The 15,762-nt window shown below is 29.2% G+C and overlaps 1 protein-coding gene across 5 annotated transcripts in view; it reads left to right on the top strand.

Annotated features, from left to right (window-relative positions):
• The first annotated feature begins 7,909 nt into the window (after window positions 1–7,909).
• LOC142332286 (WASH complex subunit 5-like) overlaps window positions 7,910–15,762 on the top strand; it is a 49,344-nt gene continuing 41,491 nt past the window's right edge. For 4 of the 5 annotated variants that reach the window (XR_012758246.1, XM_075378626.1, XM_075378622.1 and 1 more), the window contains exons 1-2: window positions 7,910–8,051; window positions 11,821–11,956. The gene's annotated coding sequence lies outside the window, so the exon portion shown is untranslated. The remainder of the gene's footprint in view (window positions 8,052–11,820; window positions 11,957–15,762) is intronic. The other variant, XM_075378623.1, reaches the window with a different exon arrangement.

Here is a 15,762-nt window from a genome sequence, read left to right as displayed (position 1 = left end):
CACTATATACAGAACATTTTTTAACAATTACTATATAATATATAATCTGATTTTTTTTCTTAATATAATCTCATTCTAATAAAAATAATTTTTTAAAACAATAATAAAAGAAATAAAAACCAAGTATCCTTTACAGAATGTTTTCCCACATAATTAGCACCTCTAGAATGTTAATACTATGCTATTAATGTTTTTATTTTAATGACATGAGAATTTTGCATGAATCTGGTAACAAAAGACTACTCTTTGTACTCTAATGTGAAAACAGAATTCATTAAAACTTTTAATTAAGATAGTCTGATCAGGAAATTTGTTTTCTTAAATTCTCAATTGCCTTCTACACAGCAGAAAAGAAAAAGGTAAAAATCAAAGCCAGTCACCTTTAATAAATGGAAGAATGATCTGATAAAGCAACACTAATGGTTTCTTAAATTATATTTGCCAGACATGGACTTTTAATTTTTTAAAAATGATCCTGACAAAAAAGGAAGTTTTTAAAAAAACAGTTAAGTCAAAAAATCATTACAGTAAGTCAAAAGCTGATCTCTTGAAAATCTTACTTCATAATTTTACAAAAACTGAAATATAAAAAATAAAACTATGAATATATTTAAACCATTCTTTTGTAGATTGTTTCGCCTCTGGGATCCAATAAGAATTCAATGGTATCAAAGCAGTCCAAGTCCACCACGGTTCCTTCAAATAATTTGTCTGAAGCACTTCACTACAAATGACAAAACTATATTAATTGAAATAAACAGAAAAATCAAAGCCAGCAACAAACCTACATTTTTATATTAATGAAAACATACAAAAATAACTTTTGTTAATCTTTAATTTTTTTAATTATGGAATACTATTTTGTAAATGGAAAAATTGTTTAATTTAATTTTAAATCTAGGAAGTTTCTAGAAGAGATTATTTCTATAAGAACTGAATATTTAATCTGATGTTTAATATCCAAATCACATAAAAAAAAAATAAAATAATTACTTAACTTATCCAACACAAAATTCATTTACACATTGCTTATTCGATTGGATGCAGAACTTTGTCACTGACTTGCACTGAAATATTACTGTGGTTAGAATGAATCTTTTTGAAAAAATTTTAAAAGTTAAGATTCTTTTGTTTTTTTAAATGAAGGATAAAAGAGGAATCCAGGTAAGCTGTTTAAGAAATATATTTTTATTAAATTTAATTTTGTTTGGGAACACTGTAAATATTACAATATTATTTGGGATTTTGCAAAAAAACTATTTTTAATTTATAAACTGTAATTTTTATATGTATTATTACAATTTTATTATACAAAACCACATAACTCCTGATTGAACTTCTCAGTGGATGAAATTCATGATACTAATAAAAAATTTTGTAATTATTATTGCTATTCAAATATTTTCTAAAAAATTAATAAATTATTATTTCATTTTTAATTTTTACAGATTACAATAATACAACATGACAGATCTGTTAAGATGTTACCAGCAAGGATGGAAAGAACTTATTATCTGCTATTAAGTAAAATGCAATGAAAATGGCTCAAAATTCTCCAATAGGCAATAGCTCTTCAAAGTATTAATATATTTGACACAGACAACATAATTCATTAATACTACCACAAATATAATTTACCATTGATGAAAGTTAAAAATACAAAAATACCGACTAAATTCAATTGTTTCAAATTGTGTATTTTTCACATTGGTCGATTAACACAAATCCTTTTAGCTAAATAAAGCAGAATAAAATTTTCCTAAAATGTCAGCAACTTATAGTGAAATGGGCTCCATAACAATATCTTCCACATAAAATAGAATAAAAATACTTACAAGATCTTGCCTGGTAGATAAAGAGATCTGATTAACTTGTTTAAATGCCCAGGGTCGATTAGTCATATCAGTCAAAATTAGAAATTAATATTCTAACTGTTTTGTGGTCTATGGACAGAAATTTTTGACTGTGTGACACACACGCATATTTATAGGTGTCCCACAAAGAATCTTTCATCACATATTCTACCAGTGAAAATAATAAAAAAGTTCATATAAACATAGGTCTGGAAACGCTTTGTTCTCAAGTTACATCTAGTGAAAGATCTTGCCCGGATTTCAGTTTTTCTAATAAAAGTAACCTCTACTGTATTTTTGGAACCCAAATTAAGAAGTAAAGTTGTGGTAAGTTTATAGTATTATACAATATTGTAAAATTTTATTATAAAAATGCCTGTTAAAATGTTCTTTTTTTCAGATCATTGATTTTTCATTTTTTTTATAAATTTGCTATTCTCTTTCTTCCCAGTAACTCTTCATTCTTTCTGCAAGATGTTCTTTGTATTCTTCTGAGCATTGCATCTTCAATTATTGCAAAAGATCTACACTGCAACATTAGTACTTGTTGCAGTGACCCTATTTAAGCTAATAACAACTGATTGGGATTTAAGTATCCTGAAGGTGTAGTCGGTAGAACTTAAGTTCTGCTGCAATAATTGAAGATGCTGATACTCTAAAAGGAAGAATAAAAGGAAATGGTAAAAAGAGGAGGTAAACTACTAGGGAAGGTTTACCGTAATGATTTATATCAATCTGGAAGTAAACCCACCAATCTTATCGTTTAAATAACATTTTTCACAAACTTCTGTCTTGTATACTTTTAATGCTGCCAAAAAATAATGCACTTTACCTTACAACTTTTTTAAAATTTTTCAAAAAAGATACTTAAATTAAGAAATAAAGCTTTTAGTAATCGGTTTTAATTTTATATATAGGATTAGGTGATTGTCCAGAAGTATGATGTAATAAGTTATTAATAATAAAATAAGTAAAATAGATCAAACTAAATCCACTTGTAAAGAAAGGTCTACTGAATAAAAAAATAAATAAAAAACTGACAAGTGGATTCTATATATTTTTTTTTTAAATAAATATGAAAATAAACTATTATTACTAATAAATATTATTTATTAGTGTCTGTTAAAAATTTAACAAATTTTAAAAATACACTTAAACTTAACCATTTCAACATTAAATTGACAAAAAAATGCAAAACTTGTATGAAGAGTACAGTTTCACTGTACTACATATATATATATATATATATATATGTTTGTATATACATACACACACATACTGAATGAATTTAGGCAATAAAAGAGCTTCTATTAGAAGAAATATATTATACAAAAAAATAAATAAAATGCAGGAACCAGGAAATAGTCAATAAAAACTCTTCATTTTGAACTTTATTATTTAACTATTTTACTTGTAAAATGTTATAAGTAACTAAAAATATATATATATACATATGTAAATTTTTTAAGTAATTAAGTTTTTTTTTTTTATTTATAAAATTTTGTTCTGTGGAATCAAATCTTAGTGTCATTAAATGTTAAAAATACAAATATTAAAAAGAATTTTTTCACAATTCCAAAACTTAAGTTTTATATCATAAAATATTTACAAGAAATCACTTTTAGATTGTTCACAAGAGCTTTGCTATACACTAAGAGACCTTGCAAGTACTATTTTTAAGGTATCTACTGAATGTACTCATAGATTTTTTATGGGGACTAATAAAATCATGGTTAATAAGTAATTATAATAAAAAAACTGTAATATTCTTCTACAAAACATCTTTCTTTAAAAGAAATGTTATTACTTAATTTCTATTATAAGGAAAATTATGATTTTATTATATATATTTATTATAATTTATGTATTTTATTATTTCAAGCTTACTATGAAAAACTAAAATAAGAATTAATTGGTATTAAAAAAAAAATTACTTATGTAAAATAAATTGTAAAGTAAAATTGTTATGTAAAGTAAATTGTATGATGTGATAGATTTTGTTCAATAGATTAAAACATCTATCTGTACCAAATAACAAAATCAAAAATTAAAAAAAAATAAGCTATATATTTTACAAAATCATTCAATCTATTTTTGAAAACACTTCATTAAATGATGGGATTTAATGGTTTTTTTTTACTAAAACACTGTTACGTTTAAGAAATAAATAATAATAAACAAAAAAGATGCGTAAAGATAGTGTAAACTACCAAATAAAATGAAATATGTAATATATATATATAAAACCATAAAGAAAAAATTGTATTATCATATTTTTTTTTTTAAAAGAGCAGGATTTTTAAGGAGAGGATTTTATAAGATTTTAATAATAATCTTTCTTGATCTTACAGTTTATAGACTAACTGACTAGAAAAATCTAGTCAGTTAGTCTATAAACTGACTAGAAAGTCAGTTATGTAAAACATTAGCAATTAGTATTTTTAGAGAAAGTAAAAGAAGTAATAAATTAACCGATCACCAGACTAGTTCATAACTACAATCTTCTACTGTTAAAATTAGCACCACAACAATAACTTAAATTAGCATTGAAAAAACAACCTTATGATTTTTTTAGACAGAGAGCTCGAAGATCCTGCCAGTTGACATTGTCATGATGTTTGAACCTTGGGGCAGTCTCCACATCTTCATTTCACCACCGCTGTAAAATAAAAGGTACTAACTGCCAGCACTACAATACTTAAATACTGCTTACTTTAACATTTTTCATTACTGATTTCAGAATTTGAATTTTACTTTCAACACTGATAAATGTGTCTTAAATTCCTTGCTAATTAAGAAAAGGTAGCATAGAAATCAAACAAAATTTTACAGAATTTGTAATTATTTTTTTTTTCTACAAATATATTTTTAATTACAGTAGAAATGTATTTAAAGTTAAGATATTGGTACTTTTCAAAAAATAATTTTTTGAGTAATATGATTTTAAAAACTCATATTCATCCATTACATTTAGTATCATCAACACACTACAAATTATCAGTATCAATTACTAAATAGGGCTAATACACAGAAGTATCCACATGGGAGGGGTAATAATTGGGATAATTGCCTCCACTGAAAATATTTTTGCACATATCAAGAGTTTGAATATTACACTGTAAAAGTATAAAAAATTATGCTAACTTTTACCTATTTTTCTTAAAAACCGTGCTCTTTTGAATATTCAATTTAGTTAAGATGTAACAGACTAAAATATTGAAGCAAAAAAATTTGCCTATCAGTTAATAATTCAACTCATCTTTGACAAAAATATATCTTTCTTACTGGAAATATACATTTACTTCCTATAAAATGTGCATAAAACCAATGTTCAGTTTTAAAGCATACTTATACATGTATACATACACACATGCGTACACACGCACACAACATAAATTTGCTTAGCTTGCTTACTGTTTCATAGTGTATACTTTCTACAAGCGCAACAAGAAAATAAATGAATTTTACTATCATTCATGGTGCCAAGAAACAACTACTGAGAAATATTTCAAAAGAAGGTGAGCTGCTAAAACATAAAAAAAATTCTCACTACTAATAATAATCAAACTACTAAACTTTATTAGGTGTATTTTATACGTAAATTTGTTAATGTCACAAACATAATTTATTAATATATCTTTGCTTAATCTAAAATACCACAATTTATGTTACAACTCAAATGTTTTATATACATCTAATAATAATCCTTCATAAAAGTTAGATAGCAGCGTAATAATCTAAAAACATTGTATAATGTGAATATTACTGTATATTTTTTAAGGAAATGAGAAAATTTCTTGATCAAGATTTCATTACCTTTTTCTAATTTCTTTACCTTTTACCTTCGAGCACAGTAATAAAGATGATACAAAAAGCAAATTCAGTACCTTCTATCATCTTCGATTTAGAAAATCCTTTAATTTTATCTGGAAAATCAGAAAACTACAGCTTTCTGTGATGAAAATCATGTTTTTTTAGGTTTGAAGTACAATAACTTTGTTAAATGACTAATGAATGCGTAAATTTTATTAAGAAAACGTGTAGAGAACTTAATTTTGAGAAAATTGATGAAAAGAAGTCTACGAAAATAAAAAAAATATCTACTTTTATTATTAAAAACAAAACTGAAAAAAAGTTAACAGAAAACAGCGAATGAATTTATGAAAATTTTAAACAATTTTTTGGTGCGATAAATTTAGACCGCAAACAACAAATTGGTAGAATTTAATAATCTTCGTGAGAATAGCACACTTCGCAGCACTCGTGTTTCATTTGAACGCCAACCGGTACAAGATGAGGAAAAAAAATCTTCAAGTAGTACAGTTTAGTTCTAAAACGAGCACGCGAAGAATTTCTACGCTACTCAATATTCTACAAAATACAGTATAGAGGATATTACACGCTCAAGGACTGAATCCTTGTCATGTCCAGTGTAATATGCTTAAGCATATTACGCTGCGACTTTTTCCAAGCTTAGAAAACCCTTAAATATTCAGTCTAAGAGTAATCTTTTTAGGTAGATTTCATAAGAAAGGTACATATTGTAGAGAACCATGATTCGATTTCCGGAAAATTTTGACATATCTTCGCGTTTCACATTCCCAAGTCCTAGTAAAGCCAGATATTTTTACACGGATTTGAATACTAGATCGTGGATACCGGTGTTCTTTTGTGGTTGGGTTTCAATTAACCACACATCTCAAGAACGGTCGAACTGAGAATGTACAAGACTACACTTCATTTACACTCATTACATATCATCCTCTGAAGAATTATCTTAACGGTAGTTACCGGAGGCTAAACAGGAAAAGGCTAAACATGGTGATTTTGGAGACCCCAAAATCACAATCAGCACAAAGTTTTATATATATATATGTATCACTTTCTTGTGTACACGATAACTGCTGTAAGTTTGCGTCAATCACTTTCAAATTGTTCCCTAAATAAAAATCGGTCCAGAATCTCGGTCAAGTTCGTTAACGGCCAAAATCGGATCACTTGGGTGTTGATGGGGGGTCTTCTTCGAAAAAACAAATATGTAATAAAAAATATTATTACATTCTCTATTTAAAAATTAAATTATCTATTTCAAAAGTAAATCGATAAAACATTTCATTTAATAGAACGTAATAATATTAAAAGTGCTTAAGTTATAAAAACAAAATTTATTTTTAAAAAAATACGAATAATACACGTGTAATGACACGTTTGTAATAAATTATAATATGAAAAGAAGTTTAAACTTAATATTATATTATAATAGGACTAGGTTTGGGCAGCTTACACTTTAATAACGCATCATTTAATATTTAAATGACTTGAAAATAATGAGGTGATATTTAATAATTAAAGGTCCGATGTTTAATATAAACGAAGTGATGGATTTAAATGGACTTTTATTTAAAATCAGTAAAATATATATTTTTTCAAACCGAATGAATTATCTAGTTTTAAGGGGTTGTAAATGGGTAAAACACCCCAAATTACAAAATAGTTTATTTCATTATATTTTTGAACAATCTAATGTTTTAAGTAGATTTCATAAGAAAGCTATCTATTGTAATGGATATATGATTCGACTTCCGGAAAATTTCGAAGTATCTGCGCGTTTCACATTTCTCAAGTTTATAAATATATATAAACTTGAGAAACTTATATTTTTATTTAACTCTTACTCATATAGATGTTGTCAATTCGAGTAAAATAAATTAATAAAAAAAAGAACCGGTTATAAAAATTAGTTTAATTTAGTGCGAGATAACTTTGTAAATCATACAGCAATAATCGACGGAAGAGCTCGGCGATATGCTGTCTACAATCCTGTTGCTATGAGAGGTTATTAACCTTCTCTATCAAACAACAGCTGTGTCCAAGGTTAAACTGCTGCTGCCGTCCCGTACACGCGGATGTGCGCGTGAAATACTTTTTCATAATTTATTTTCTCTGGCAGTTGAAGATATTGTTGTTTGTCTAGACGCTCCCCACCACTACGGTAGTGTAGAGGTGGGGAGAAAAATTACGTGGACAGAATGAGATTATGAAATGTAAAGGTCAGCCCGGGTTTGTTAGAAAAAGATGGCGTGCGGCATGCAGTTCAATTTTGATCCTTGCGTCTGCGGTCACTCTTGATTTATTATCAACTATTATTATTATTTCTTATACATTGTTTTCGATAGGTGACATTCATTATTGGTTGAGGTAAGATGTTTTTTATATTATTTTAATATAATTTAAAATAAGTGTACTTTCTGTTCATCTTTCAGCTCATCTAATTTTTGTTAGAACTATTAATATATGAATTTTCACCTTTCCTTTAAAATGCTTAAAAGATAATATTACTAAATTCTATATGTGTTCTAGTTAGGCAACATATTTAAAAATGTGAGTGTGTGTATATTTAAAAATGTGCATTGTGAAATGTGATTTATATATTTAAAAATGTAAACTTAATTAAAAGCATAAAACTATTGTAACACAGTGTAATGATTAATTCAAAGTAAATAAAGGAAGTGCTTAACAATACGTGGTTATCCGGCAATTACTTAATGTATACAGTTTACGCGACTAACGATTTACTCTGCAGTTGGAATTTTTGCACATTATTTTTGGTACTCCGGTTTTGCAATTTCACATAAAATAATGCTATTTATTATTTTTACATATATATTTTATTACGACTAATGATGTCCTAGTATATATATATATAATAAACGGTAATTTTTGATGCAAAACATATGTTATTATGTATACTTTCTTTTTCGTGTTTTAGCCTCCGGTAATTACCGTTCAGATAATACTTCAGAGGATGAATGAGGATTATATGTATATTTTTATTTATTTATTATAATAAGATACTGTAGATTACGTATAGGGAATTATGATAATTTAATTTAAATATTATTTAATCTTATAGGCCACATACTAAGGCATCCTGGATTAGTCGCTTTAATATTGGAAGGACAGGTAGAAGGGAAAAATTGTGTAGGCAGGCCACGTTTGGAGTATGTAAAACAAATTGTTGGGGATGTAGGATGTAGAAGGTATACTGAAATGAAACGACTAGCACTAGATAGGGAATCTTGAAGAGCTGCATCAAAACCAGTCAAATGACTGAAGACAAAAAAAAAAAAATTATTTAATCTTATTACATTAACAGAAAAGGGTGGTAATTATAGAAAAGCCGTTACAATGGAACAGCTGGAGATTACAAGGTGAGGCGGTTGTTAGGGGCTGCGAGGTGCGCAGAGCAGCAGTGCGCATCACGTTATCCCCTCCGCGCCAATAATAACAGAGTAAGAATGTGCGTCTAGCCCGGCAACATCCATCAACCTCACACCAACGCACACTCTCCCGATTACTAAGTTTACAGTAAGCATATTTACAATAGAAATACGCGCGCACACAAACACACAGAGAGAGAGAGAGATTGAGTGAGTGAATATGACAACAGAGTACATATGTACACTATATATATATATACATTATATGTATATACATATATATACATTAACACATACACGCGCACGCACAGACACAGATAGAGAGAGAGACATTGACAATTGACTATTTAATGTACACACACACACACACACTTGCTCTCGCGACAGAGCGAGCCTGTCTGTCTTGCCGGCTGAGAATTCTTTTTTAGTTCATCATTGCTGACCCTATCTTGGGCGAATCTCGTTTTTAGTCGTGAACGGTTTCTCCGTCATAATGCATATATCGATTTCGTACTTGAATTTCCGTTAAACCGGCCGACCGATCGCTTTCAACAGTCTACCGTATTTTCAACTCTATCCTACTATCGGTTTCGGTTCAATTAACGGCACTATTCTATACCGATAACGGTTAGAGATAATCCATTTATAGTTGAAAAATCGGATTTCCGAGCCGACTTTACCTACTGGGTAGCTTCCTTTTCTTACTCTGACGCTCGGTTCGTTCGATTTTTTTATAAATCAGCCCTTAAGGCCGTTTTTCAAAACTTAACTGCCCGGACCCTCGTCGCGCGACAAAAACGTGCTTGCCGTCAAAAAATTCAGCAGAAAATCTAGTATTTTTTGGGTTTTTTTCGACTTTTTAACTGACGACAACGATTTTGGAAAAATCGCTTCGACGCGGTAGGGGCGTTTTTCTAGGCTAAGGGAGCTTTTTTGCCGATTTTTCACCGCCAATAACTCGGCAACCGTTAGGCCTATCGATACGTGAAAAAATATGGCGTTCCGATTCGACTCGGCTTCCGAGGTCATTTTTCATTTGATGTGTAATATGTAGTATAAAGGTTGCCAGGTGGGAGAAAAAAATGCCGGCGATTCAAAATAATTCTCCCTCTATCGCTCATAATAATAAAAAAAATAATTCTTTAAGTCAGTGTAAGTGAAGATTTTAAATTCCTTATTTATACGCGTTAAAAATATCACTAACCTTGAAAATATTGTCGGTAAAGATTGCTGTTTACCGTTAAAAAATTACTTTATATGAAATATTTTGGTCCTGCAATTCTGCGGGGGCGAATTTCGCTCGCGCTAGTATTTCGAGAACGGTAGCCGCTAGACGCGTGAGTTAGGACCGATCGATCCGGGCGATGGCAAAGTTCCTTTCGGGTTAAGAATTTTAAAATGGCGTTAAAAATGTTCTACGACGCGCCGTTTTCGAGGTACGCCCTTTTTTTTTTTATTTAACAAAAGATATGTCCGAGCGATCTCGTTTCTTATCTATAATATAAATAAAATAACATTAGCTGTCAATAGCTAGCTATCACAACTATAAAAAATTAAAAATTATTTTGCAGCAAATCCAGTCTTTGTCCGGGAAACTTTTACTACAAACGGGATAATCGTGAAAAAAACACGTTCAAATTGGTTCTAGGGGTGAAAGGTTAAAACGGCTATTGAATGTAATCGTTATACGCTACTTGTAATATATATATTAATTCGAAACGATTGCGATCCTATACAAGTTTTCACTTCGGCCGTGCGGTGTGAAGCACACATTTTTTTGTTAAAAATAACAATTTTTAGGCGAGAATTAAGGAAAAAAAATATTTTTTGAGTACGCTCGCTGACATCGAGAAATTAACAATAATGTTTTCATTATTTAAATAATAAATAATTGTCAGAATTACTGAATTTATTATTTAAATACTCAAAACATTACTGTGTTAATTAGGCTACGTTAGCGAGCGAAGCGAGCGTAGGTTAAGTTTGATTAAATTATATTTATAAAATAAATAAGTATAAATGGTTACATTGAGTGAATTCCTAAGATATTCAAACTCGATTAGCGAGGAAAAATATTTTTTTTTCATTTTAAAATTTTTTTATGCCCAAAATCAAGGAAATACAGGGGCTGTCATCATTAATGAACTTTTCATTGAAATAATTAATCATATAACCTTTCCTTAAATATATAAATTTGAAAAAATATGGTCAACTCTTTGACCTAAAACTCAGCTCTAGGCTAAGCTTGGTGGTATTAAATTGGTGACAGAAGTATGTCATAGATAACTTTTAATATAAAGTACTTAGTATTGTTTTATTATCATTGTCTAAGCAAAACGTTCAGTGTTTTAGGCTACAGAAGAAAGGCTTCATTATACATGGTAGGAATAAAGAAATATGAAACTGTTAGCAATTAGTTGTGGTTCCTTTATTATTACTTAATAGTGTAGGAACCACTTCAGGTTGGTAGATTTAAAATAAATTTCAGTAGTTACAACACAAAAAATGTAACAAATAGGTTGTGGTGGTCCTTAGAACAATATTTTTTTTTTAAATTTAAGCCAAAGCTTATGAAATTTCTGCTGTATGACATTTTTCAATTTGACTTGGTAGTATTTTGCATTTAGATGAATAAGTACTAAGTAATATCCAATTGAAAATTTTTTTTCTGATATTAATTTAGTAAGACATCTAATGAAAAGTGCTACTTGACTAACCATAGTTATATATGGTTGGTTGTTTTTTAGCTGGAGAACGAAAATGAAACACAAAGACAGCTTTTAGAACATATTGTTGGTAAGCAAGGAGGTCTTGTTACTTCTGGTAATCATAAGAAAGTTCTAATGCTTCATCTAGATCACAGTCACCTACTAATGCTGATACGTAAGTTTAACAAAATTACCATTACTTTTTAACCAGTTTGGCACTGAGTGCCAAACAGCTTTTCTGTACACACTATACAGTCTTTTTTTGAGTAGCATAGCGTATTCACCATAAAGTTTCACTTGTCAACAAGCTCATAGTTGTTTCATATTTCAACCTACTGTATCATATTACAGTGTACCTCGCTATAACATGGTTATCAGGATTTACATGACACCTGTATAGGCTAACCACGTTATTTCAAGAAGTAAATTTTAAATCACAAAGGGGATCGATTAAAAAAATAGGCATAAATTAAACAATAATGATTTAATAGAAAAAGCCAATACAGTATAATATGTACTTACATTGAAACAAGTTAAATGCAGAAGATACGTTAGTTTTACTAGTTTTTAAAATAAGAAGTTATTGTTTTTTTCTTTTGCTGATGTATGTTTCTTCTTTATAATATATAACTTTACGCTTTGTAAATGTAATAAATGACAATCATCACTATCACTTTGTTGCTCCATCCATGTTATTACACTATTTATATTTTCCGGAACGTCTTTTATTGCAACACCTTCCCCTTCTTCCTACAACAAATTATCATTAGGTTGTAGAATGGAGTTTACAATTTCTTCATCTGTCATGTAATGGGCAACGGGTGTTTGTTTGTCTTCTTGAACCCACACATTGAGATCACTTACAGGCAATTCTTGCTCGGTTGAATTTGACAATTCCAGTGCGTGTTTGTCAGAAAATATGAACATTTTCTGTTTCAATGTCTTCTGTATTACTCTGTGACAACATTGACCAACAATTTTTAATTGTAATAGAATTTACGTTATTCCATTCTGTTCCAGCACTGTATACAACACTTTTTAATGACACAGTTTTAAGAAATTCTGTTACTTGTAATTCTGAGTTAACGATAGCGTTCAGTAGGTCTCGTCGGTAATAAGCTTTAAATGCTCGAATAACTCGTCGATCTAATGGTTGGATCAAAGGTGTGATGTTCTTGTGTAAAAATATTGCGATTATTTTCCCATCTTTAGATTTCAGCAAGTCAGTAGGTGGATGAACAGGGCAGTTGTCAAGAAGTAATAAAGCTTTTTCTTCCAATTTTCGAACTTGTTAATAATTTTTAACACAAGGCACAAATTCGTTATTAAACCATGTTAAAAAAATATTACACGTCATCTAAGCTTTTTACTTTTTTTAAAAATAACTGGTAATGCAATTTATCTTCTTTTTTCACCCAACCACGTATATTACCTTCAAACATATTAATATGTTTGAAGCAACATGGGCTGGTATATCTGCCAATGAGCAACGGCTTCAATTTATGTTTTCCTGACTTATTGGCACACAAAAAAAATTTACCCTTTCTTTGTTCATTTCATATCAGACTTATTTGGTGCCTGCTTTGCATCTAATGTTTTTGTTGGCAATAGTTTATAATATAAAGCAGTTTTATCACAATTATACAACTGTTCATTACTGAAGTTATTCTCTTCTATAACTGATTGTAATATTGTTTGTGAAAAATGTTCGGCTGCTGTCGCATCTACTGAACGAGATTCTCTTTCGATGTTTACTTGGCCTATGCCATAGTTGATTCCATCGCGATAATCAACTGCTAGAAGCACCGAATTCTTCTCCATTGTTAATTTGTTCATGAAAATTTAATGCCTGAGCTTGAAGTATTGGCCCTGATTCACTCTTGGCACTCCTTCACTCTGTTTTTGCAAAAACCAATGGTACATACAGTTATCTACAACATTAACATCACAGAGTCTAATCTTTTTGTGATCAAGTCCAACTGTTTCATCTACTGATTCAATAAAAGAATGCAATTTATCTTCTTTTTTCACCCAACCACGTATATTACCTTCAGGCACACCGAATTCCTGGGATAAACTGGCTTTTGAACGACCTGCCTTAACCTTTTCAATAATTTCTAATTTTTCCTTTAAAGAATATGTTTTTTGTTTAGATGACATGTTAGACAAATATGAACGAAAACAAACACTACAAAATTGAATAAATTTACTAACGTAACGATACTGATAAACACAATAAAAGCAGCTCTGAATAAATCACAATACATAATAACATTCAGATACCGTATACTGTGCCCCTTGTACAGGCAGCACATTGATGGTCTTATTGCTGTTACAGGAAATGAGTCATGTGCAGTATATCATAAGAATTTGTCTTATTGCTGTATTAGAATCATTGTTTAGTTTTATTGAATCGTGTTTTTGGGAATTCCAGGGCTTTAAAATTGTTTGTAATTAATTGACAGAAGTTATATTAAAAGTGTACTGTTGATATTGTTGACAATTTTAAAGGATTTATGGTGGGTTTTACACCAATATTGAATACAGTGGTAGGGTGACTAGTAGTATTTCTTCATCCTATTTAATCTTTTCAGATATTTTTTGGGGGAAGGTTATAATTCGTATTATATCTAAAATTATTTTTTTCAAATTTTTATGTTATTCCCTATACATTCATTTATGAATATTTAACATTAACTGAGATCGGTGAAGAAACGGTAAGCTATTTTGGGTGTCGAACCCAGGACCAGTAAATCAGTATATTCTTTATAACGATACAGATGCGAATTATTTTCTCTCTAACACGATTCATTTTCATTACCAGACTTAAAACTTAATATAACTAATATATCACTCACGAAATACCCTTTGCTTATATCAGTTTAGTTAAATATATACACCGTTAATGGCCAAATAACCTAAAATACAACAATATAACTTGTTTCTCTTTATTTATTTATAATTATTAAATTTATTAATTTATTGTGTAAAAATCAATCGGCGTTAACTGGAATCTAACATTTTTAATCTAATAAATAATTTGAGTAATACATACACAGAATAAAACAACTGCAAATTATTGTTTAAAAAATTGTAATAATATTAACAAAATAAATAAAACTCACCTTAAATCAGTAATAAGGAATATCTCAATAAAAAGATGAAATTTGGATAACGTTACATGTGGATTAGGTTAGACTAAACACTGTTATGTGAAGGCAGTAATTGCACTACGTATTCAGTCGCCTATCTACCAATAATTCCCGCCAATAACTAACTACAAGACAAAACATCTCGGTGAATTTCGTTAGTTTACACTCATGATGCTCTTCTCCATCTTCCCCCCAACCCATACGGAATCAACCGACATCGAAAGACACAACCATTTGTTTTAAACAACAACAAGATTATAATGAAAAATTATTACATCTAAAATTCGGTTCGCAAACTGTTTCTTTCACAGTCAATTTTTTTTACATTAGACCATCGGTTACACGTCCTCTAATATTTAATTGTTTTTAAAATTTACTATCAATCTTGCCGAACTTATAATTAGATAAAATATTAAAGAGAATTAATTTTCCCTTAAACTATAAGTGGACATATTACTACAACAGCCAACCATATACAAAGGGATTATAACGAGATTTTTACTTATTATTTAATTACATATAATATTTATTTTATATACGTAATCAAGCTCAAGACATAGTAGATGTAAATACGGACCCGCACGCGCGCGCACATACAATTTTGTTATCAAGTGTTACTATATTTTTTAAATATCAAATCAGGAATTAAAAAAAAATATATAGTATGTGTGTAAGCGCGTACATACACCCGTAGATCTATTTATTAATTCACTTTATTATACATGTAAAGCCTAATTTTATTTTATTTAGATATTTAAAAATACATTTCGTCGTTTTTAATCAATACTTGGCTCTAAATGAATAAAACAATTTAATCCAAAAATTTTTG

The sequence above is a fragment of the Lycorma delicatula genome, chromosome 11 (genome assembly GCF_047948215.1).
Source record: "Lycorma delicatula isolate Av1 chromosome 11, ASM4794821v1, whole genome shotgun sequence".
NCBI classification, from domain to species: domain Eukaryota; kingdom Metazoa; phylum Arthropoda; class Insecta; order Hemiptera; family Fulgoridae; genus Lycorma; species Lycorma delicatula.
The sequence above is the reverse complement of the archived record's forward strand: the minus strand, read 5'-3'. Positions and strand labels throughout refer to the sequence as shown.